The sequence below is a fragment of the Aythya ferina genome (genome assembly GCF_964211825.1).
Source record: "Aythya ferina genome assembly, chromosome: 10".
In the NCBI taxonomy this organism is placed as follows: domain Eukaryota; kingdom Metazoa; phylum Chordata; class Aves; order Anseriformes; family Anatidae; genus Aythya; species Aythya ferina.
In genome coordinates, this window is record NC_140306.1 from 17,741,172 (window position 1) to 17,767,558 (window position 26,387).

General features: G+C 39.1%; 1 protein-coding gene and 1 long non-coding RNA gene across 12 annotated transcripts in view; one reads left to right on the forward strand and one right to left on the reverse strand.

Annotated features, from left to right (window-relative positions):
• RAF1 (Raf-1 proto-oncogene, serine/threonine kinase) overlaps window positions 1–26,387 on the reverse strand; it is a 78,858-nt gene that overhangs the window by 45,638 nt on the left and 6,833 nt on the right. For 4 of the 11 annotated variants that reach the window (XM_084530565.1, XM_084530562.1, XM_084530568.1 and 1 more), the window contains one exon: window positions 15,935–16,054. The exons of 3 other annotated variants lie outside the window; for them this stretch is intronic. The gene's annotated coding sequence lies outside the window, so the exon portion shown is untranslated. Of the gene's footprint in view, window positions 1–567; window positions 717–15,934; window positions 16,055–26,387 lie in introns of those variants that run through there. 4 more of the 11 variants (XM_084530563.1, XM_084530561.1, XM_084530560.1 and 1 more) reach the window with 1 other exon arrangement.
• LOC311441922 lies at window positions 23,757–25,446 on the forward strand. The gene is made up of 3 exons (XR_014696332.1): window positions 23,757–23,836; window positions 24,975–25,081; window positions 25,216–25,446. It is a non-coding gene; the product is annotated as an uncharacterized lncRNA (long non-coding RNA).

Here is a 26,387-nt window from a genome sequence, read left to right on the forward strand (position 1 = left end):
CTGCTTTCTGAACCGAATCTACGCGGAAAACAAAACCCAAACCCACGGCTCAAGCAGAAACGCGCCTGAGGAGCCGCCGGTCCCGCCGGGCCGCCCCGAAGCCGTTTTCCCTTCACGGCCCCGCGGGCCGGGCAGCAGCGAGGCCGCGGGAGGCCGGGCGCAGACAAAGCTCCGGCCGCGCTGAGCAGGCCCCGGCGGGCGGCCTGGAGCGGGGCAGCCGCTGGGGGCCCCCCGCAGCTCGGGGCCGCCTCAGCCCCGGGGCCCGCCCGGGGGGGCTCCGGGAATGGGGGGAGGTGCGAGGGGCGGCGGCTCCCGCCGCGGACCCCCCCCCCCACGGCCCGGGGCTCGTCGGCACCCACCCGCCCGCCCGGCCCCGGCGGCAGCACCGCCGCCCTCATCCTGCCCCCGGCCCCTGTCAGGGGGCGAGCGGCCGAACGGGAGCTGCCCTCGCGCCCGGGGCTCGGCCGGCGCTGCCCCGAGAAAGGAGAAGGGAGAAGGAGAAGGAGAAGGGGGCCGCCCCGCAGCCCCTCCGCCCCGCAGCCCCTCCGCGCCCGCCGCCGCTCCTACCCGTGTCCCCCCCCGGCGGCCGCCGGCTGCGGGCCCCGCTCCCGTCACTCGGCGCCGTCCGTCCCGTTCCGCATCTAAAATGGCGGCCTCCCGCTCAGCCAGACATTTATCCGCCGCCTCATCGAGCCGCCGGCGCTCGGCTCCTTCCCTCCCGCCTGCCTCCCGCCGCCCTCCCCGCGGCCCGAGCGCCGAGCGATCGCTGCGGCTCCTCCCCGCCGCCCGCCGCCCGCCCCCCGCCGCCATTTGGGAGCTCAGGCGCCGCGGACCCGCCCTGGGGGCGCCCCCGCCGCCCTCCGCGGGGCGGGGAAAAGAGTTAAAAAAAAAGCTAATTTGGAGCCTCTTCCCCTGGAGGGGTCGGGGAGCAGCGCCCTGCGTGCGCCTCAGCGCAGTGGGGATGGGGAAGCCCAGGGGACGTGGCGGTCACTGCGCAGTCCCACAGCGGGCTGCAGGGAGAGCCCCTGAGGAGTAACGCGGCTCCACCACGACTTTTCACGCACATTGGTGTTTATAGCTACAGAAGTTCCCTCAGGTGTTAGTCAAGTGAGCGTTAAGAGCCTCCAGGAGAATTGTCGCGGCCCTGTTTGGGATTGCTCTGCAGAGGAAGCCATGTTCGGCTATAAACCAAGGATCAAGTTTAGTTAAAAAACTCACTAACTCTGTAGAAACATACCAAAGGGAAGGGAAAAAGCAGTACTTTAGGGCTTGTTTCTCCTAAACACCAAATAAGAAAGAAAAAAGACCTCAGCTACTGGTGCCCTCCAGGAAGAAGTATGGTTGCCAAGTAATAGGAGAGTGAAACAGTGACAGCAGTAAGCACCCCTACACAGCTGCAACAAGTGGCCCTGTCCCTGGAATACCATGATTCAATACCTTATTCCTACATATTCTGGACATTATTCACTTATTCCAGTGTAATATTGCCTTTTATTTTGAGGATATTGCTAAAACAAAGAAAAGATTTAACAAATCTTGTAGCACTTTTCTACAAGGCTAAACACATCAGTTGTGTTGAAAAACACCTCTTTCTCCCTACTGCCATGGACTCAACCTACCTAAAAAATAAAAAAATCAAACAGCCAAACAAAAACCCAGACCAAGATCACATCTATATAGGATAAAATTTACAAATGTGAATCATACTTTACAATATTCTCGTGAGCATCTTTTCTCTTGTGTCACATTTAAACTGACAATGTCCGCTGATGCACAGTCACGTAAACAGGATTCGTAACCATGTATCAGTGCTGGCCCAAGAGAAATGCATACATCCAAAGCAGTGCATATAGTGAATAGTCACGTGTCTTAAGACTAAGCATGTCCCTATAACATTGTAGACAGCAGTACAGACTTTGGCAAAAGAACCTCAAAATACAGTAAAATATGAATAAAAACATGGCATGAGAAGTTTAAAAAGAAAAGAGGATAGAACAGATGCTCACTTAAAGGGTGGTTTTGATAGAATACCATTCATACGATTTTAAACTTTCACAAAGAGTGGAAAGAGTAGTAGTAGCTATGGAACAAGTGACTACAGACAGGGAGGAAAGCAAGCCAAGTTTCAGATAGTTAAACAATGTAAGTTAGAGTTGGGTGGTGTGTTTTGTTGTGTTTTTTTTTTTTTTTTCTTCCCTGAATTGTAGAATTTAAGTTTTATACATGTTTACAACAATAGGACATCTTATATATGAAGCTAGCAAAGCAGCGTACTTGTTTTGCTGGAATGGAAACTGTAGCACAGTCTGTTCTCATTAATTATTTTTGTTGTTTTATCCTAAACAAACTCAAACTTGGTTTTATCCATACCCAACTAAGAGTGGATGCTCTTGGGCTGTTAACATTGCATACCTTTTCTCCACTCTCACCAGCATCTTTTCAGCCAAATAGCAGAGCTAAGCATTGGGAGTTTTTATTTTCCTATGAAAATAACATCTAACTCCCCATATGGGCAGCACAAGAGATGCCTCTCCACAAAAGCTTCAGCATTTATCATCATAGATTAAGTGGGTAGCGACTTTGTTACTTCCCTGGAAAGCCTAGATTCTGGAAATAGATCCATCTGAGCAATTCATGCACTCAAAGAATTCAGTGAAAGCTAGTCAGGCTATGAGATGGGGTTACATAGGCTTCTGTGTCTGCAGATTCTAACCACCAAAGATTTCTTTTAGTAAATCTTTTGAGTATAAAGTCATCCTTTATGATATAGAATAGACTGTCCAATACAAACCGAGTATATGCTGTTACTACTTTACAGTTCACTTCAGTATCTATTTTTAAATTCACTTTAGTTTAAATTCACTTTCAGGGTCAAGCCAATTTAAGTGCTTTAAGACAGTTAACAAAAGAAGCTTTACGTGAAAGCTCGGTATGTTTTACATACACATACCCCTTGAGACACTCTGCCAGAGGTAAATATATTGTGCCATATTTAACTCCACAGTACTGCAAACACATTTTCCTAGGTTTATTGACCACTTCATTCTGTCTTTATACACTTTTTTTCTTGGTTATTCCTTTTTTTTTTTTCCCCCTTTCCTACTACTATAAACACGTTCATTTAGGAAGCATATTTATCTAGGGGAAAAAAGAGTTCATTGTCATGTCAAGGGCTATAGACCTCTACAAATTTGTAGATTCCTTCTTCCAGAATCAATTCCATCTCTAATACTATGGCCCACCTATTAGGCACACCTATGCCTATGATTCTTGGGTGGTCCTTATATAAACTCAAGAACAAAAATATTTGACAGAAATGTCAATTGCAATAGATTTCAAATGTGAGTTTGTGTGGAAGCACATCAGAGTGAAACTGAAACAGTTTTTCATTAAGCAATACAGAAATAAATTATTCTGAGAGAGCAGCTCTATAAATAGTAAGCAACAGTTTTACTGGAAAAAAATGGTATGAGGCTTTCTTCACTGATAGTCTTACATAGAGCATATTCTTAAACTTTTCAACAAGCTGTCTACTAGTTTGCCATCCTCCATATGCTCCCACTGTAATTTATGGTATTATAGATATCCAGTGTCTCGAGGCTTATTGCATGTAGTGCAGCAGAGAATTTCATCTTCTCCAATTTCAGTGCAATGCAATTGCTTCTAGGAAAATCCAGAGGTGCTGCACTACCCCAGCCAGTTCTCTCAGACTGCTCTCCAGACAGGAGGTGTTGCTTTCTTGAATTTTAGGTACTCATTTGCAGTGCCTATTACCAAGATTTACTTTTCCTCTAACATGAAATGAAGTAGTGCCACACAGGAATACTGCTCAGAAGTTTGAAACCTGAGAACATGAACACAGGTCCTGGTTACAGACCATTGTCCCTGCTGCGTGACTCAGCTCATGTCCACCGGCTCATTCCATGTTACACACCTTGGCAGCCCATTTGTTTGCAAATGATGAGGAAAAAAATAATACAGATCATTAAAGCCACATAGTTTCAAAGTGATCTGTTAAATTGTATCTGACATAGCTGTATTTTGTTAGGTAACCATAGCTGTGGCCATCTGGAGTTAGAAATAGATTTGAGATAGCAGTTAGATTCTCAGCAAGAGGGCTGAGAACCTGAGCCATGTACCTTTTGTCAGAAACAGAGCCTAGGAAGCTTCCAAGAAGAGCTTAATACAAGCTTGCTAAGTTAATTGGTATACCACTGTATACTGAGAATATCAAAGCAAGAAAATAGTTTTTGAGTAATGTTTTCCTAAAGCAGAGATGCTGAAGCATGGATATTCTGCACAGTGAATAAATATTCAGTTTGAATAAGTAATGTGAGCTCTAATAGGAGGAAAAAAAAAAAAAAGCTTTCATTTGTTGCTGTTTGAAGAATCATTGTTACTTCATAGATAATAAATACAGCAGTTTGATTTATACATGTATTCTATTTTTGAAACCTAACCAAGCTGGTTTATTGGGTTTATTTTGACTTTCTGAAGAAGTCTAACCACAATAAAATGTACTCAGAGCTAGGTACCACAGTTTAAAAATAACAAGCATAAATAGCTCCTTCCTGACAAGCTTCTTAGAACCAAGCCTGAGCATATAATTGCTCAGCTTCAGAAGGTTTCTATTATTATTATTTTTACCTGATACAGAGCTACATAAATAGTCTGGTCGTCTGATTTGGCATGACCTCAAGCATTATTTTTCCTGTGCATGAACAGTTTCTGGTGTGCAGTAACCAAACCTCATTCAATACTTGATTTCTCTAGAAGTTGCTCATTGTAATGATGTACATTAGGATGACAGTAAAAATTTCAGCTTCGCTTGAAGAATCACAGGTACTGAACCAGGAGCAGCTGAATAAAAAAGGAAGATTTAGATGCATACACACATCTGACTAGTGCAGACATATGCACATGTTCAGAACATACGGAGGGATGATAGGCAACAAAAAACAAAACTTACAATTTTGTTACCTTTTCATTGGTCTTATAACTTGTGATTCTTCAGAAAACAAACTTTTTTTTTTTTTTTGGAAGAAAACACTATTCTTGTACTCACATGGCTGTATTGAATACAGAAAGGCTAGCTTATGCTCTTTTTGACATCACACAGCGTTTATCAAAGGTAGATCCTAAGAGACAAGGGAATCAAAAGCAGTCTAGGCAGCATATCTAACAGCTTCCAAGCCGCTCTCCAGCACTGCTATTCCCAGATAAAGCCAGACTAATTATAATATAGGTATAAGGTTATGAATACCTGACATCATTCAAGGGTTTAACGTAATTCTGTCTAGCAGGAAGACAAAAGTCCATTTTAGTCCATCTGTGTACACACACGTAGTAAGATAAACAGAAGGCCCATTTACTGAGTTCTGTTATAAAACATGATGCAAAGTTGTTTTTTTTTTTTTTTTAAAAAAAAAGTATTTGGCTTTCAGCATCAGCCTATTTATCCATTGTGTTTCAAGTTCATCTTAAACATTCAGATAAACAAAGATAGCTGATCAAAGGCGTACATTGCCTTGGCAAGTATACCTGTTTTAGCTAGCCTTTGATACTTTGTGTATCAGTGTCATATACAGCAAATTGTGCATGACAATTAAAATTCTGGTGTAAGCACATATTTTCATTAGTATGCTATTTCTGAAGTTGTAAAAACCCTTCACTATTAAGCTGACTGAGTTTTGTAGCTGTACAGGTGTGTAACGTGGCTGTTAGGCATGCTGTTAGGTAATAGTTCAGCTGCAGACCAGGATGCATTGGTGAAAATTTCAGTAGGGGCCAGATGTCTGTGACAGGCACAGATGTTGTTATTCTTGTAGCAGCAGAATGCATCAGCAGTCTTCACCATGCGAAGCTCTGAAGGATGACACAGTGTAGATATGCTAGTCCAAAAGGCACATGGTTAATTTAGAGTCTAGATTTTAATGGAGGGGATGTTTTCATCATATGTTTGATGTCATTTGTTAATTTTTTTTTTTGCTGTCTTTACAAACTCGTTTCTCTTAGACTGGTCAGTGGTAATCAGACTGACTATATGCATCAGGATACGCTTTTCCTCAATGGAAAAGTCAAATTACTTTTAAACCTGCTAACACAAGCTGATGTTCATTTTGGTCCCATTTTTGTAAGAACATTTTTTGTTTCTTTTTGCAAGATACTAAAAAAAACAAAACAATGCTATGAGCAAAACAACTAAATTACTTGAACAGTAATTAGCAAAGACATCAGGTCAAAGGAATGCAAACATACAAGTCTATTGCTATGCCTCACTCCAAAAGTGTAGTATGCCGTGTTAGGTTTGTTAAATCTTTCAGCAATTGCTGAGAAATGAGTATCAACATGTCTGCTTGTACCTGAGTATTTTTAATACTTTCAAGATGGATATCTCCTGCTCAGATGTATTCAGATTAATTTATTCAGACATTCCTTAATTTCAAGCATATTCCTGGTGGAGGCAGAAGCTTTATATTAGCAACAAAATAGGTGAAATGCAGAAGACAGCTTACATGAATGGAACAGTGACTTAAGAGCTTAACTCATTGCTAAAGCATTGCTGCTGAGACATCAGTTCTGTTCGATAGCAGGGCTGAATAAGAAAAAAAGCAAAGTCTTTTGTGGGTGACTAAAGCTCTGTATCTCACGGAGCAAGTGTTGCTAGAATCTGTGAGTTTGGGTATTCTGATGCTGTGTGCAGCCACCAACTTTCACACAGGAAACAAAAAAAAAAAATATATGGGGGGGGAATAAAGTTGAAGGGAAGAACAGGAACAGCAGATTCTTGTTGCCAGTATATAATATGTATTTACATACAATTCCAACTTGGGGTTTGATGATTTCAACATACCACTACTTTAATTCTTCTCTATACACCATGCTATTACTGTAATCCTAACTGGAATATTACTTTCAGCACTATGGAGTCTTTGGTACTTTATGGTGGTTCCGACACAGCAATTGAAGTAAAGTTAAATCTTTCCCGAGGCAAGTAGTGTGAAACTCAAAAGCAGTATTGCTATCTGAGAACCAGTGGCTGAGATCTCCCCAGGACACTCCTGGCAGATACGTATCTTTTAAGGCTATCTTCTGAAAATAAACTAAGGTGGATTTCCCCAATGCCCTTGTGAAAGCTGTGAGGTTAATAAGAAACACTGTGACCAAAGATAACTTGCATTGATGCATGCAGCCTTCAGATGCTTTACACCAACGTCTCTTGTGCTTGCTTGACCCAGCACACTCTGGGTAAAAGCTCTGACTTCTTATAGCTGATTGCAAAGTTTGATCCTGAAAGCTATTTAACTAAATATTTGTGTGAAATATTCAGTACAAAGCAGTTATTTCCCCCAGTAATGGATTTTGGGTTATTGAGTTTAAGTAGGATCATGCTTTTAGCTGACGAATACAAGCAAAGTTTTTTTGCTAAACTTTAGTATTTTGTAAACTTTAGTATTTGATAACAAAGTTAATCAATCAATCGAATACTGTGTTAGTGACTATAAACAGTTTTGTTCAAAATAATCAGTGCATATTTTCATAAGCAAATTTTCTGCATATTCAAAATATTTGATAAGATTTAGTAAATTTAGTAAGTCTCCATTTAGTAAACTGACTAGAAGAAAAATAACCTCTTCCAGATGTACCTGTCATTCTGATTGGCTTCTGGATTCTCTCCAAGGTAGGCTAATACTTTAAATACACTAATATGTAATGATATGTGCCAAGCCTTAGTGCAATTATGTTTTCATTTGAACACACCTCAGACCAGTCCAGAGTATTTAAACATTATCGACATAAAAGCTTTAGCATCATGCACTACCAAAAATATCATATTCAAGGTGGTAAATGCTGGTATTACCATGTATCCCAGGTCCTGTAAGAGCTGGAGTGTGGCAGAGCAGTGCCACCACAGTAAGCTAAGGTACAGATGTTGTACACGTGCATTAGCCACTATTTTATATTTAAAGCCTAGGATTTAAGGAGCTTCCACTTATCAAAAGGTACTGCTTTTGGCAGCTACTTCATACATTAGAGAAGCGGAGAAATCTCGCATCCAAATGAACAAAAGGGAAAACAGGCCTATAAAGAAGAATTTCCATTTCTGTAGCAATCACAGGAAATGTTTGAGTATGGGTAAGAAATATACATTGTGTCAAATATGAGAACAGATTATAATATTAAATAATACTTCATAGCTTTGTTGCGTTTAATATAGGGCATCTAATTCACTTGAGGTTTTAAATGTGGAAAATCCTACTTTCTTTTAGGCATAGGAAATAGACTCAAGTGATTTAAAAACTTCTGGTTATTTTTCCTGGTAGCTTTCTGTTGCTTGTTTTTGTAGGAAGTTAAGAATTCTCTGAGGAAAGCGCCAAGATGTTTGTGTGGCTTTATGAGTAATGGAAAGAATTTACAACAAAATATGCCACTGCTGAGTAGTGATATGGAACAGTAAATAATAAAATAGTCAAGAAATAAGGATAGCTGAGATTCCTGTTTGTAGAATAGCTTTCCTTGAGGAATGTGAAACTGGTACAGAACAACTTATATGAAACATTTAGGGTGATGATGTTTGCCAAGAAAGCCTTACTTTGAACTTGACAAAAAGCAAATATGTTTTAATTACCTTAACTTTGCAGTTCAACTTCTTGGTAAGAGAGTGCTACTTGGAAGTAGCTGTTGCTGTAGAATTTGATTACCCTGAGTAAATTCTATTGTTCTGCTGGGCTAGAAATCTAAACAGTCTTTTACAATACCAAAACCATACTGAAAATATTGTTTTACAAAAAAGATTCGACAAGGAAATAAAGTCTTAGGTAGCCAAAGTTAAGGAATATTATAAATATTTATGTAGGTTATTAAAAATAGCTCTTATCTTCTTATGAAAATAGATATTTTTCACATGGAATACTGCATTCCTAGTTCAAGGAAAAGAAAGAATAGTAGTTTCAAGGAGCCTTTTATCACAGAAAGACAGAATATAGAATTATCCTTTCATAATAACTTCATGCAGTGGAAAACTTCCAAGGCAATAAGCCACGTAAGTACTGTTCTTGCACACCACTGTTTACTACAAGGCATAACACCCTTAGTCTTCATTAGCATTTTAGAATAAGTGAATATCCTTATGCATGCCAGTATGTCATACTGGAGCAGCTGTTGGTATGCTACACATATGCTAATGTAACTGAAAGCAGCTATCTTCAAACAGTCTAAACTGCTTTATTTTTTAAGTTTAAACTGAACTTGTTATTCTGATTTCCCACTGATAATACGAGAGTAAACAACTAGGAAAAAGACCACTGTTATCAGGGAGCCTTAATCGCTATCTGCCTTCATTCTTCTCTGCCTTCCCCCGCCTTCACTACTGCCATCGGTTCCAAAGTTGTTGCATCACTTGCATGGCATTAGATGTATGCCACCCAGTATGCTTTCCCAGCAGGAATGCCAACTGCATTTATCTATTTTTATCTATAGAAGGCTGCAGTGGGCTTTTCAATTCATAGAAGTAGTCTAAATAAATAAAGTTCTGCAAATTATTTTCACTAGAATTAGACTCTCAGATTTAACTGAATCAGCCTTTGTATTTCATTAGAGAACTTCATTTATTGCCTTAATTTCTTGACACAAGCTTTCACTTTCAGTAAAAGCAGTCTCAATTCTAACCTGCATAACAATCACAAATGATGTGCCCAAAGCAAACCATAGGTCTGACAAAGTGGACAGCAGTTCATCTTTTTCTTTGGGGTTAAAGCTTCACATTGAATCAGAACATTTGGGCTACATTCCTCACTGGGGGAGGTGGAGGGGGGGGGGGGGGGAGGAGGAGATTCTGAATTTCATTAGTCTCTCTGCACTTCAGGTTTGTCCTCTAAAGAAGCAGCAGAAACACTGCTATGCTTTATGACCTAAGTGCAATTTCACAATAAATTTAACATAGTGACCATCCTTTGGCAGCTGTCTATAATTAGATTTCCCCCCCCCCCCCCCCCTTTTAGCACCTTCTGCACGTTTCCACCCCCTCTTTCACACTGGATCTAGCAATCATGAGACTAAACGGTGAGTCAGATTTTTTGTTTTCATGACTAATCCAACAGTCCCAGCACTTCTTGATCAATGCAAGGGAAGGAGCAGAGAGGCCCAACTAGTGGATGATGTGTGCAGAGACTGGAATCTTCCCACTTAGCAACAGCCTACACATCCAATTATTTGGTTTGTGAAACGACAGCCTAAGTAGTTAAGTAGTTAGAAACTCTGTGATCCCAGAAAGAATATCTTTTTGTATATGCAAGGTATATCTCAAAGGCTATACCTTCTTACTCTTCTGTTTATCACACTGATATAAGTAGTAATGTTATATGCAGTCACAGCTGCTAAATTAGATTTGTATGTTTTTCATATACTTCATTTGCTGTAATTTATTTTACCTCTTACACTATAGATAGTCATGTTTGAACAAAAAAACACAACTTTTTCAAAAGGTTATAAAAAGAACAACTGGAATGAATAGAAAGGTAAGAAAGCTTGCTGATAAACACAATTTTTAAGACAGTTAAGACAAATACAGACATTCAAAAAACAGTATTAGGTTATGAAATATTAGATTAAATCTTTTGCAAATGAATGCAAAGCAACAGTCTAGGAAAGGAAAACCTACATTATATGTTCATTAACAGCAAGGGTTTTCTGGTTCTGTTCTTGTCAACCAGATAATGAGATGTGGGATTTACTGTGAATAGCTCCCCAGAAGTGCCAACTCAGTGCTCAGCAATGGTTACAACAATGAGAAAATGCTAGGGATTTAGGATGAAAGCTAAGAAGCTAAGAACAAGAAAAATAAATACTTATTGCACTGTATAAATCAAGATTGTACCCACATTTGACTATAATCTATTCCTGTGCCAGCATATGAGTCTAATAAAGTTAGGAGAACAGAAAAGGGCAAAGGGGATTATCAGAGATAAGAAAACAGCTTCCATAAAATAAGTGACTAAGTAGATTAGGACCTTTCAGCTGGGAAAATAAAAGAATGACCAAGAGAAAAATAAAGTTATTTTTATAAGATAAGTACTTCTCACATGCCCATTTATTCAAATCTATCTTTAGCTACTACAAGATGGCTAAGTTAGGCAAACTCAGAAAGTAGGTACTTCGGTGTGTATTTGTAGGTATTTCCTCTCCTAGGTTAAGAGCACTTTATAAACTACAATGAGTCCAGTGATAGATTATTAGGAAGACTTCTTTAAACAAAACAAACAGGTGTTTTCCACCTACTATGATTTCCCACACAATCGAGGTAGGATTTTCTTAGCTAGAGACTGACTTTCTTTCTGTGCATTTGACAGTCTTCTGTATTTTTAATGTTTTCTGTAAGTTATCTTTTGTTATCTTTTGAAGTTTGTATCTGCCTAGCTATAGCTTTTTATATATAAAATACTGGAGCCAAGGGCTTTTAAATTTAGAAATAACTTACACTTTGTTTCTCCTTCATTAGGTTTGGAGGGAAAAATCCTTTTGGATTATTTCCCCCTCCTTCCCCCCCCCTTTTTTTTTGTCCCTCCCCTTTTTAAAATCAGTAAGCTGCACTGTCTCTGGAATAGCATCTTCAAACTCCAAGACACCTACAAGCATTTTACCCTTTTAGATGTTACTTCAGAATGAACCTGATTTGCCTAAGGGCACATATCGCATTAATGAGAAATAACCTGAACAAAACTGAGGAGCAAAGGCTGGCAAGTCTGTTGTTTCAGCATCCAAACAATATTTCTTTGCAAGGAGTCTGTTCGCCAGAGTATTTTATTGTGTTATGACTCCAGTAGAGTTCTGGAAAAGGAGATATTTCCACTGACCTCTTTTTCCAAGGGGATCCACCTAATTCTTCAATCAGCAACCTTATCATTTGGCATCCTGTACAAGGAGGCCACCAATTCACCTGGATACATTCATCTGAATAATGAGCTAGGTATGGAGGGACAGCATAGCTCATGATTCAGTAGATGGCTCTAACCTAAGAACCTAATTTAGCATTCCAGAAGTCAAGCTGCCTGAAATGCCTGTTGCAGATTTTCAGTGCTAAGCAGCACACTGTATGAGGGTCAGAGATCTAGCTCTAAGTCAGTACAAGAAAAATGAAGCTCAGAAGTCAGGTTTGAGAACCCTCATCATCACAACACATTCATTTACTGGCAAACTCAGCAGACGAGTTAGCTTCATGCATGACTGATATTGGCATTGTACCATATTACTTCCCCCTGCAAGTCTTATTATGTAAGAACAGCAATCGTCACTTCTTGGCAACAGTTACCCTGCCATTTCACCATACTGACAAACAGTTACACGAGATATGCTAGGAGTTGAACAACAGTGAAATATTCCTATACATCAAGATTTCAGTTTTATGTCATCTCATTACAGACCACAATTAAAGTAGAATGTGTGCCCTATTGACAGGGGTCAACTGAATAAATCTAGAAGTAATTTACAAAGAAAATACCTTCCATTTGTTTAATGGGATGTATCACAATGACTGAAACAGAGACATCTGAACTCAATTACCATATTTCAACTTACATGCACCTCCAAAAAAAATCCTAGATTTTAGTGTTCTAAAGTACATGTAGCAAGTACATGGAATGCAATAAAATTACACAGCAGATTCCCACCAAAAAGGTATACATAGCTTTTCTGAAATTAAGCACTACTTTTACAAAATGCAGCCAATATTACAAAAACACTTTTTTCCTGTATATTAAAAGCGATGAAAAATGCACCTAGATTTTCAGTGGAGAAAGCAAAGACATTGATTATTATCAGTTTTTCGCTATTTAAGTGACAACATTTCAGTCAAATAATTTCAAGCTATTTTTGTCCCTTTCCTATTTCTGGATTGAGATTTTTAGATTTAGGACAAGGACAAGATCTGTTCTCTGAATGCTCTATTATTGTAAGAATCCTGATATACCAACCTAAGAACGCCTAGGCTTCTTAGAAGAATTATGGCTCAGATTTAGGGATGCTCTTGCTCCTTTACAAAATCCTCACAAACATCTTGAGGTTCCATGTTTTGCCTTGACTGACCTCTAGAATTGACACAGTATGAACACAGTTTTTTTCCTCCAACATCCAGAAAATGGAGGAAAAAATACCAATATGACAAAAATATTTTGAAAGTTTTTACAGTAAAGTAGAAATACCATCTAGTTTAATTTGAACAGTTAAAAAGCTATTCTGTATTTACAAAAAATTTGTACATAACCTGAAAATCCTTGACAGGTGTATCCTAAAGTAACTGAGATAGTAGCTTCTGGAATTAAGATACAGAGCACATAAAAATATGTTGGTACCATTGTTTATATGTGGCACTTTTTTTTTTTTTTGGCAACACAAAGCAACATTAAGTGTGCAGCATATTTTCAAAAAAGCAAACCTAAAGCACACAGGACGGATTGTTCACAAAAGAAAGCCTATAGACCTAATGGGGGGGGGAGAAGAAGAAAGAACACTTTCCCAGGTAGGTATTCTGGAAAGTATAGCAGACTCCACCCAACATTAGTAAACAGACAGTTTACAGAAAAGCCAAGCTCAAATGAGAAGTAAAATGAGGAACTCTGTAGTCAGGAAAAAAAAATAATACAGAAGTTTACTAAAGAAGTTATCATTCGGTGTTAAACTTTATCATCCTGATTCTAGGAACTAAGTGATATGACCACAGGCTACAAAAATAGCTACAGAAGAAGTCACATGGAGTGATGTAATGTGAACGTGGAATAAGTCCTTGCTTTTTATAAACTGAAAAAAAGTTATATTCAGTGAAACTCTAGGAAAAACACAAGCCAACAAAAAAAAGTTAGCCTCAGTGCACTGAATCAGGTCAAGGCCAGCATTCATCTGTATGCATTTGATGCTTACATCAATATTCAATAGTAGAAAAATCTGAAACCTTGGCATATGAGTGCAAAGCACTGCACAAAAAACCTTCATTTTGGGAAGAGTTACTAGCCACTTAATGGAGTGTTTTACTTTCATATATCTACTTTTGTACTTGGGCAGAAGAAATTATGAATCTCTATCCTCATGAAGGAGATGCATGACTTCCCAAATATGGAGGAGTTTTTTTCTGTTGCTTTTCTACCATGTTTTTTTTTTTTTTTTAAATAAACATACAAAGGAAAAATTGAGATGCAGCAGAGCAATGTGATGCAGTGCATTTCAACCTTGCCAGCCTGCCCTCCCACTCCTACAGTAATAAGCTTCAAGATGACATACATATATTCTGAAGTCCGAAATCACAAAATCACAGAATTGAAGGGGTTGGAAGGGACCTCAAAAGATCAGTGGGTCCAACACCCCTGCCAAAGCAGGTAATATTTTGAAGAAACCTCATTCACAAGTGTAACCCTGAAACATTCCTAAACAAGCCAGAAAGAAATATTGGAAGTTGTTTTATTTTCTATTAGCATACATTGGAAAATGCTAGACCACAGTGCTGACCTGTGAATGGTTAAAAAGGAGATGATAATGACTGTATGCGATGTGTTAATATACTAATGCAAGCAAGAGCTTAATTCTGCATGCCCTGGTGCATGAGATCATTGGCCAAGCGGCTGGATATTTCAAACCACATGAGAGAAGCCGTGCTCTCTCCAGCTTGGAATATGGCCACACACAAAGTTTTAGAATCTCCTTTAAAAGAAAACAAAATAAAGTGCTGAGTTGCACATGACTTGCTAAATCCATCTTTTAGAACTGGCCTTGAATTTGAAATAGCCAATAAATGTATTTTGCATTGCCTTCTCTTTCTACCACATCATAACAGGATTAAGGAGTTGAGCAACAGGCTCATTTGGCTTTAGAGACTGTGATAGCTCCTGGTTCTTAAAGTTGCTCTTATGAGCCATCTCCATTGATTCATTCCAGTTTACTTTTATTCTAGAGTACTTGAGTACTGAAATGTGATGCTTTGTACCATTTAGTTCTCTTCATAGACACAGATAATGTGTCCAAAAGATAAAATGCAGAATAAAAATACACTCCATAATATAGCGAGTTTTAGATTATAATGAATGACAACTACAAAGGCCTTGGATTTAAAGCAGTGATGGGCTCAAGCTGTAGCTCTGCCAGAAACTAGTCAAGTCACTTAGGTGAGTAATTGAAATGTGCTTAAACAGATGTTAAATCATTTACTGGTTCTGAGACTACGTTAAACATAAGAGAGATTTTCAAGAATCCCAAAATGACTTTGTTAACAAGAGTACACATCAAGAAAAGACAAGTAGCAAGGCAGGAACAGGGAATATCTGTAGTTAGTGGCACCTACAGCTTCTAAAGGAAAAAAAAAAATAAAAAATCATTGACTCAAAATCATGAGGAAAAAAAAAAGTCCTGTTTAAAGATTACATCTGTCCCATGGAGGGGAGGGCTGGGGAGAGGTGTTGTTTGGTTGTTTCAACTCCCTCAGCTTCCCCCAAAAGATAAGAGGCTAGCACACATTGTATTATTACCACCACTCTCAAGTTTACTTGATCCCAAATTCAAGAGCTCTTTCCCACACTCACATTTCAGTCTCCTTGCTTTCAGTGACTTAGTTCTGCTTCCAGTCCTAGCCTCACCACCGCTAGAAGCAGCAGCCTGGCAGTACAGCAAGGAAAGCAGCTTTTCAGAAGAGCCCTGTTCTTGTGGAAGGCTGCAACCCACTACAGGGTTGTGAATTTTCATATCCTCACAGGATCAATACCAATCTTCACCAAACTTGCATGATGCAAGGAAGTCACTGGACTTGACAACACTGAAGTAGTGACTGAGGTAAAAACCTCAGCACTCCTGAGAGTTTTGCACATGCCTGTGTTACATGGGCTATGTCTAGAAGGCTCTAAAAGGGCCATTTCCAAAGCAGCTGTAAGAATAACTTTTGTTAAGTGCCCATACTTACTGCCCTTCTGCACCTCCAGAGGCACCAGACTTCTCAGTATGCTCCAGCTATGCCCAGGGCAGGGCCACCAGGTTCCAAGCCTTCATGGTCACATCACAAATGCAATCTGAGAGGTCATCTCTGAGACATTAAAGACAGTTTTAATACGCAGTTTTCAGTCATGCTCTGTTCTAATATTAAACTTTATACCTCAGTGAGGAAGGATAAAGCACGGGTAAGCTAAACTTCACAAGACTTCTGGGCACTACTGTAATGAAGACTGTTCCAATATTTTGGAACATATTTGCAAAATGCTTTGTTCAGTCAGGGTCTGTTTACATTCCAAGGTTAGAAAATTGTCACGCTTCCCCTGTTCTTTCGACACTTTCAATTGTGTGAGGCATCAGCATTGGTTATGTGAGGGACATACCCATTCGTAAGGCAGAATTCCTGCTAGCACAAGGTGTAACCAGAATATTGAAAACAATATACCCAAAATACCTACTAACTGGAAAGCTATGGGGGAAAAAAAAAAAAAAAAAAAAAAGTATTAATGAAGGATGAGCAACTGGAAACCAAAGAAAAGCTAACACTCTGAACAGGAAGAAGGATTAAAGTGCACACTAGAGCAGAAAGAGGAATAATTTCATGGCTCTAAACTAAAAAGGGGGGGAGTGGGGGGGAGGGAAGAGGGAGAATGACTTTCAGTTATCTGTAGAGAATCTTATCACAGAAGGGTGTGCTCTCCAAAGCCACACATACTGCATATCCTTTCCCACTAGGAAAAACTGATTCTAATTTAAGTTTGATCTTTTATGCGTTCTTACTACTCATAATATTTGTACTTTTGTTTTACACACCTGTAAAATCTAATGTCTATCTAGGAGGAGTTTCACTAGAACACCTGCAGCACGGACAGTCTGCTCTCGCTGTCCAGAACAGAATCAGAGTCAGGGGAGTTAGTCGCTTATCAGCATACTGAGATGACCTTATAACATGTGAACTTTGCAGTTTTATGGCTAGCAACCCTGTTCTTCCCATGACCCATGAAAGAAGGAAGAAAGTTAATGCTCAGCTCACGCTGCAGTAGTTAGAGGTGCTCAGTTGTCCCTCTGGTATTATTTTATAGCAGCTATATTGATCTAAATTTGTAAATGTCAGGAGGTACGAAATGCAAATAGCATCACAAATCAGCAAGTTCTCTAGAGAATAAAGCTGATTACCACCTTGTTTCCAAGCTGTCATGTGACATAGGGTTCTGACTTACTTTGATTCATCTAACTAATGTGAAGGACAATTAAACACTGCTGAGATACGCCATATCAGGGGCTCTGGAAAACAGCAAGGAGCATGGATTATGGATCTTTTTGGAAAGTGTATGCAAACTTTCAGTGGGAAGTTCAAAATAAAAGTTGTGTGGCAACAACTTATCTTAAATTCTTTGCCAACATACAACATTTTGTTAGCAGTAAGCTCTGGTGTCCTGAAGCAAGCTGTATATCAACAACTCCATATTTAACCCTGCAAAGGGAAATTCTTCCACATACTGTAGCGGTATGGCTCATCCAGGAGACAGTCTGTTCCTCAAGCCAAACCAAGATTATAGTCCCTGACCAATTCCTTTGAACTATGACTGCAATGTTTCTAATTCACATGATTCTACCATGAGTAGGATGATTCTGTCCTGTGATCCAGCCAGTCTTTTGGAAATCCAGCAGCTCAATTCTTGTATCATTTTCAGCCCTTTCTGGGGAAATTCCCTCCAACTCTCTGCTACTTCCACCTCCCGAGGTAGAACATCTAGACCATTGCATCACAAGGCAGACGGATCAGTCTTTCTCTCTTTCAGGAGACAATATGATTTTTTCCAGCTTAGGTTAAATAGGTAGGGCAGTCCTTAATGCCATCTTCATAGGAGGAAAAGAAACAGAAAGTGTCCAGAAGTCCAGGCCAGCACTCATCCCCTCTCCCCATCTGTTCCTGCAAACAGCAGGCCAGCCGGGCTCCACACTCTCTCTCAGCTTAGAGGAGGTCTGAGAAAGAGTTGAGATTTCCTCTATTTGCTCAGGTTTGAGAAGAGAGCTACAGTCTAAAAGCTGTCTTAAGTTCATGGTAAGAGCAGGTGCACACTGCAACCCACATGGAGTAGGAACGTAAGTAAGGGCATCAAAACCATGATTAAATGAGAGCAGGCTGCTGTAAGTGGTGATCAGGTGCCTCTCTAGCCGATCTAGCCAGACAGAATGGTGGAACAGAGCGTGGGGTACTGCTGGAAGCCTTTATGGCCAGGCAGTTTCAAAAGTTCCTGTACCCCAAAGGCAAATTGCATTCTATATGTTTAGGACAACTGGCAACATTACAGAGCCAAGTTCAGAGTGCTCAGGATAATCTAAATAAAACACATTCTCTCCATATGCTTTTCTTGGTTTTGTTGTGGAAATTTTCTTCCTCGGGATATTTTGGCATCCAACCTGGGCTTTTTGAAGTTATTTCTGCAATACCACCACTAAATTTATAGTTGAAGACATTTTCCATTTCCATTCATCCATCTGTTTTCCTATCACAAAGCATACTGGAGAGGGAAGAGTCTGGCATTTTAGCTTCTGCTAAGTATGAAAGGAGATGGTGCTAGGAGGGAAAGATAGTTAAAAACCCTTGGGGGGAAAATTGCTGTGGTACTGTACAAAAAAAGGCTCAAGTAGGATGCTTCTGCTTTAAAGAAAGTTAGTTCTCTACTCCCTAACCTCTTAAGTAATTCAACTACATAAACCTGCTTACAGAATAAACTGCAAGTTCTACATAGAGCCTCCTTCAGGTTTGACTTTTTTCTTCTTTTACCTGAAGGGAGGAATTCAGGTTCATTTAAGCTACAGTGACTGCAGTCTGTTTCCTAGCTTGAGTCCCTTAACAGTGCAACTTTACTTGCCACCTGCTAAGCAGTTCTCTCTGGATTAGAAATTACTTGATGTGTTGGAAGTGTTTTGGGAAGAGCCCCCACCTCCCCCCAAAAAAGTTTTAGAGAGTAAAGACGGGACCATTTCTGAAACTTGTCAATAAATGAAATAAAAAGTTAGGGATAAATTCTTTCTTCTCTGCATGCTAGGTCTTCAAGTTCTGCCATAACTGAGGTGGATACCCAAACTCAGCTTTGGTGACTGCTTCTCAGTAGGTCTTCCAGTCTCTCCCAAGGGAGGTATTTTTCTTTACAGAAATACATATTAATAGTAGCAAAATCCCAAAGCTTATTTTGTTCTAAGCAACTGGCCTGCTTGCTACAGTATTTGCTAATTTGGAATGAAGGACTGTCATCTAAACCAGAAGCTTTGTCTTGGAACACTGAAACCTTTCCTGACAAAAGCTTCACCAAAATAGCTCAACTTCCATGCAAAGCTTTTGGCTTTGAATGTCATTTTCCAAGGAAAAACATTTTGTTGAAAGATTCTTGATGAGCTCTCTTTCTAAACTGAGATACATTTTGAACAATCACTGTGCAACACAAAGAATGTGAAAAATCATGAGCTTTATCAGTGTCATCCAACAGATGCATTTTGCTTAAGTAATTAACTTGAAATAAATATACATAAGCATTCTCTGCTGGTTTGCAGTTATTTTCAGGGTATAGCAAGTAATCTAACACTGCATCTGAAAACAGCTGCAATTTATAGATGAGTGATTTTTGCATATGAATAGATTTTGTTCTGCATATGACTAATTTCTACTACTTCTGAAAGAGATTAAGCATCTTTTTCTTCCTGTTAGAAGCAATTACAAGTTAGTTGGATAATTGCTTTTTTGCTTGTTTGAAAGAAGTACTACATTTGCCAGTATTGAACAAGACAGCTAGATTGAAGCTGTATTTCATTTTTAACTTTTTTTTTTTTCAGTTGCTTTTGATATTACCCAACAAATTCCACTGGAGCAGAATGTTAAGGCCCAACTAGTGATAAACCACATGACTCTAAGCAGTTAAATTATGTGAACCTAAGAGAATCTGAATGTTTTGAATTATCTTTGTGCTCATTTCAAAACATATCTAATACATCTTGTTTTGTTCAAGTACTTACAATATATGCTACGTTGCAAGAGGGGACGTGATCAGGTTATATACCTGCCTGTTCTAGTATAGGTAAAGAAACAAGTACTAGTAGTAAGAAGTTACCATGGGTATCACCATTGAAAGCAATTTGAATGTATACATATTCTGTAGGGGCTCATTAGTATCTATGCTCAAGATGTTAATATTGGTACATGTCCAGAAGTTCAATAAAATTAAGATACTCCTACCAATCCCATGACACAAGCTTCACTAGGAGCGTTGATATACCCTTTATAGGTAATTCAACTGCAACATTTGAAAGGATTCGACATTTATCATGTAGGAGCCACGGGATATTTCAATCTTCAGGCCTACTTACTGGCACTAAAGTTTCAAAAATACATTTTTCTTGGATAATCTCTGATCACTGCTTGCACAAAGATTAAAGTAAACAGGACAAGCATCATGGTAAACACCTGGTTTCCTCAATGATTTTTCCCCTCCACTAGTGGAAGACTGACTTGAACATTCTATGTCTTATTACTGCACCGTAGAAGAGGGACCACCAAAGCTCTGTTAACATACCCAATATGTTTTTGTTTCTCATCGGGTCTTTCTAAAAAACAGCACAACATGCATGTAAGAGCTAGCAACATTGCATTAAGATTTCTGCACTGTTCAAAAGAGCAATGAAATACTGCATTTTGCTTGTTGAATTAAAAATAAATAAATCCACTGGTCGTTGGAGACAGTTAAGCAATGAGATCATATCTTTTTATAATCTCAGAATTTAATGTGTAATTGAAACCAGGAAAACAAAAACTGTCTTTTTAAGACAAGCTGTATCCATGAAGTATGTATGAATTCACATTTGGAGATGCAGGATACAGAAAGGTGGGACTTGGTGCAGTTTGTCATAAACAGGCAGGGTTCCACTTGTCGTAAGCAAAGAGATAGTGCGATAGCATAAATAATATTTTTCATATAAATCGATAGTTAATAATTTAAAGTTGCAGTGAGTGGGGAAAACAGGAAGCATGACAAATGCTGGATAAAAAGTACTGGTGTGAAAGCTACACTTAGTACTTCAACCACAAAGTATTCATTTCACTAAACTATACCAAAGAACAATGATCCTGTTACTCCATGGTTTATCTCTAGTATCTGTGTCCATAAATAAACACTTCAATCAGTAATCTCTTTCATTTACCATTATCCTGATGGAATGTGACTGTTCATTATATACCATAGAATCTATTTAGCTTCAGAATAGTAGTATAATAACCAAATTTGAATCTGGGTACTTATATAAAGCTCTATTGCACAAGACTAAGTCTAAAATTTCTAAGACATTGCTCTGGTTTTATGTAACAGTTCTTCTTCATTAGCCTATTCAGTAATTTGTGCAATTCTTTGGAGAAATAATTTTTCCACAAGTCCTCTTTGGCAAATAAACTTTGAGTAGGAGTAGCATATATTCATGCAAGTTAAAAATTCGCAGCTCTTTAAACAATATCAATTGCTTGGATATTCCTGATGGAGGTCAGACTATCATGGAATTCTTGCAGCTTTGTGTTTATATGGAGAATTGGGAAGGTAGGCAAACCTTGGGGGTTTTGAGATTTTGAGGAAAGAACTGGGAGCTTTTGGCAATATGTAAAGGAATCCAAATGCAAGCCAGTGAAAGAAACCAAATTCAGGAAGTTGCTGGAAAACACTTTGTAGGAGGCATTCACTTGCAAGATTGGAGCGAGCAATTAAATTGGCAGGGAGACTGAGGTAGGCAGGTTGGGTGGAACTGAAGCAGGTTTGGGGTTGCTTTTTTCACAGCACTACACTAAGCTAGTTCTTACAGTTTAACTCTGGCCAATGGATATGTCATTAATAAGCAAAACAGGATAGCATAAACTTCACAGCGTGGAGTTATATTATTTTTGGTATTCTAGGCATATTTTAATGCCTCTTAAAGAATTGAATCTTCTGTAAATCTAAAACCAATCATTGTGCATTAAGTAGCGTATTGTGAATTAACACAGTATGTGGGCGGTCTTACAGTCTTTGAGGTAAGGGTTCCTACATTCACATCAGGAAAAAAAGAATGGTTATCTAGGGAATAAAGTCACTACAAGAAGCCCGTCCTGTACATGCCTATACACGTCAAAAGCCTCATCTACCGTTCACAATATAGAGATGGAAGCTTTAATGGGAAACAGCTAATCTGAATAGTGGATGGTAATATAGCCAATTGGGCTGCACCTTGATACGTTTGTCAAATAACTGCAGTGACTGCGTAAATTCCTGAGTGCTGGTTGCTTCATTCAGTGTTGCCACATAGGCCTCAAGATATGTATGCATATAAAGCATTTCTAAGCAGTGCTCATTTAACGTATGAGCTGAGCACATACAAAGGGGACACCGAGCTGTCACAAGGGTCTGTTACATACTTTGTGGAAACACAAAATTGGAGCTGTCTCCAATCCCCGTGTAAAATTAGTTCTGGTGTTTAAAAGCTTTTCTTAACTAACATTATATACTAGGCACTTAGCTCTCTCTAGACAGCAACCATATATTTTTGTACTTAGCGGGCAATGTATGGTGTACTGTTGAGAGTAAAACCATCCCCACAGACAATTTGAAACTCTTTCTCATGACAACACAAGATTTATAAGTATATAGCCAACTTTAATATATAATCTGAAGAAGACCAGAGCTGCTTCTACACCTTGAAAACATTATCCTTGATTAAACAGTGATTACCATCTTTCCTCAGATTAAAAAAAAAAAAAAAAAAAAAAAGATATGTGTATATATATTTATGTATATAATTTCAAAATCAAAGCCTTGTACTTACTGCATCTTCTTCTGCATGTCATCTGATGGCACTGGGAACAGATCCCAGCATCCCAGAATGCAGCTTGGCAGGTATTAGTCTCCTGCTTATAATAGACTCTCTAATTGCAATGCATTTTTTTCTCTTTTGAACTAGCTAGCTAACCTGTAATTTTTCTTGTTATCTGCCCAAAGCTAAATGAAGTATCTGATACACCCAAGGAATTCCTCACCTGCTACAGGTGACTTCAGATGGGGAGTTGCCGTCACCAAATAAGTATAAATCTACATGTAACCAGGTTTCAATAATATCCCCAGGCAAGGCAGATCGCTCATGCTTCCATTTTTATACTGTTTATTCTTATGAGAACAGTGAAGCCCTCAGCATGCAAGTCTCCTCCCCTGAGCTCCAACACAAGATTGAAGCCTAGAGATTCCAATCATTGAACATGTATTGACTTGATTTAATAAGGCAAGGAGAACCTCAATGAGCAATTGCAGTTGCTGCTGCTACCCATTAGCTTCAGGTGTTAGCAATTCGGCAGATCTGTAATGAGTATACTTTAGCTTGACCCACTTTCTCCTCCCCATTTTGCAAAATCAGGGTTATTCTTGTTATTTTGCATTTGGTGCTTTGCACTTACGCAAATGTTTTACAATAACACATCTTCTACTGTCACAGTTTGAGAAGGTTCTGCTATTGACATGTCTAGCTGTACAAGTCAATGCAAATACAAAGGTGGGGAGGAAGCAGCAGCAGGATTTATTGCAAATTACTATGTTGTGTTAGTGCAGCAGCAGGAGAAAAAAAAAAAAAAGTCTTGAACTAGAATACTGATTCTACATTCCTTCTCCCCAGTTTGAGAAACACTGATTTTTTTTTTCTGCCTTTTGTTCCTTCAGCTGTTCCTGTTGCCTCTTCTTCCTGCTGCCACCCTTAGTAGCAGATAGCAGCCTTACTGCCCTTAGCAGCTGTCTCCTTGGTCTAGATTAAGACAGTGGCTATGGGTGGTCTACCTGTCTGTCGGTGCGCAGAAGCCTGCCCTCTTTTTTAGAGGGTAATTATGTACCTTCTCTATGAGTGGAACTACTGCAACCTTTTCTTCAGCTGTTTCCTCTGTTGAAGAAATATCTTCTGCTGTTAAGCAATTTAATGGACTTCTGCTTTCTGCAAGAGCATGGAGTAGGAGAAATGAGGTTTCTTTCTCTCTTGTTGTTGTTACCATGCCCTTTCTTTCATTGTTGTCTCTGTTCTGTTGTATACGTGGGAAAGCAGACAACAATCCTGAGAATAATGTAAGACAAACCAGGCTCTTTGCTCAATATATATGAGATTTGGGTAGAAAGAAAGTCAATTCTCTTTCAAGGAGATGCAACGTTTCCCTAAAAGGCTTCCCATGTGGTCTACTGGGCAAGATAATGTTGCACTAGAACTACGCAGCCTCCCCCCAGTAAATGATTTCCTTTTATTTGTAGTTAGTCATTAGATAAGCTCTGTGTATGCAGTGGTGTAGCAATGTTCTGCTTCTGGACAAGTCCTTTTTGTACCGATAGCAAATCTCCGCTCACCACTGTCGTTGCGTATACACACGGAATCAAATTAAAAAGAGCATGCTGCACATAAGCCCAATGCAAAAAGCCTGTAGTGAAGAAAGTAGACACAAAAATCAGGCACACAGCCTAGGCAGTTCAGAATGAATGTTGCAGAAAAATAATTAATCCTAAGTTTTCAAAGTTTGGCTTTTGGAACAAAAGGCTCAAGGTTTATAATAGAAAATCTTGGATACCCTTCATGCTAGGTAGGAGCACTGCTGTTGCTGCCTGTAGTTACAAGCTTCTATATCCAAAAGTGTTTCACGTCATGTAGTTCCTGTAACTACCAGGTTTGTTTGATATCCACTATGTTTCCTAACAAAAAAAGGTTGAATAATTCTCCATACGAAAGTTTGAAGAAGGTACTCAGTTTTAACTAGCTTTTTTAGGTACCAATGAATAAGTAGACAGCTTAAATTCTAGTTGCCTAAAAATACTAGAATTATTCCCATGTATGTAATAAGAAGGAAAATAACTGGTAAAAGGAAATAAAAATAAGCTGGTGGTTGGGCTTAATTTCAGTCCGGCTTAAGAAAATGTTTTCTTGCTATCCATAAATGCATGGGGTTAGTTCAAGCACTTTTTTTTTTTTTTGCATTTTAGTTCACACCTGGCCTATAAATGATGCACAATTCATGGAGAGGGAAAAGCAGCCTATGGTTCTGTAACAGTGTCTGAAATACCACGGTGAGCTTGGAAGAGCTTTCAAGGTGAACATGTTTGTGGCCTCTGCTTAGGAACAGTTTAAGTCCTGCATTGTCCACCTGCAGGTTCCTCTGTTTTAGAAAGAGAAAATGATGTTCTAAGTCTTATGCATGTTATAAAGCAGGATCGTCTGTTTCAGGCAATCCCTGCCTGTGGGCAAGAACCTCCACGAGACGGTTCTTTAAGTGTGTGGTGCTGCTTTGATCAGCGTGTTGATACAGTGGGAAAGTTTACCAAATTACAGGTATGTGTGTAGACATTTTTTAAAAAGCAAAAACAAACTACAGGTGCAGCTAAAAATATCTCCGTGTAAAATTCAGTCAACTAGTTAAAAATGTGAGTAAAGCACTTGTGTCAAAGGGTATGAATCCGCCATCATTTAGCAAAAATATTTCTCCTCTGTGTTTTTTTCCTTTAGTACAATGACTTTAAGTTAATCGCTAGTTCAGTAAAGAACTGTGGCTTCTATAGTGTGGTTCAGCTTTTAGATGGTTTTTTTTTTTTTTTTTTTTTTTTTTTCCTCTAGCCTTCTGTGTCCACAGAGTTTTATTTGTATGCAAACATTTGTGCAGGTGTCTGCCTGGTGTTTGGGGCATGCAAAACCAGGGCTTGCCAAAACTTTGATTTTTTTTTTTTTTTCCTAACCAATCATTTCACATACCAGAGTACCAGAGGGACGTGGTCTTCCATTTCAATTAAAGTCCACATTCTTTATGGAACTATACATGCTTTCTTCTTGTCCTGTGAGTTAATAAAGGTAGAAGACACAGTAGAACAAAACTTTGTGTAAGAATTCTGGATTCTTTCTCTGGTGTCTCCAAAGTAAGAAGGTTTCTTCTGTCTGACCCCCCTGACGCTTACTGCTAACTGATAAGCTGATTCTCCCAAAATTTGAGCTGAAGATAAGAGTGGTCACTGGTTGAAAATATTCAAAGGAGGGAACAAGCTAAGGATCCTCAGACATGGGGTTCTTTAAACAGGCACTTCTGCATACCTTCTGGAGTCCACACGAGCAAGCATTAAATTTGAGTATCAAACTGAATATACTTCTATTCGATTGATTGTCAAATTCAATATATTCTGAGTATCAAAATGAACACGGATTCAACTAAACTTCTGTTGTAGTATGATGAAAAAATATAAAACCAAGCACTTTTTTTTGTGGGAAAACTATTTAAATGTAGTAGCATTTTGTGAAGTGATCAGCTGAATTGCAAGGGGAACATAGCTCATTTTCTTGCAGATGCTGGTCCGTTCTTCCAGCTGTGCACACAACAAGAGCACAGCTGCTGGTCTTGTTTATACAGATGG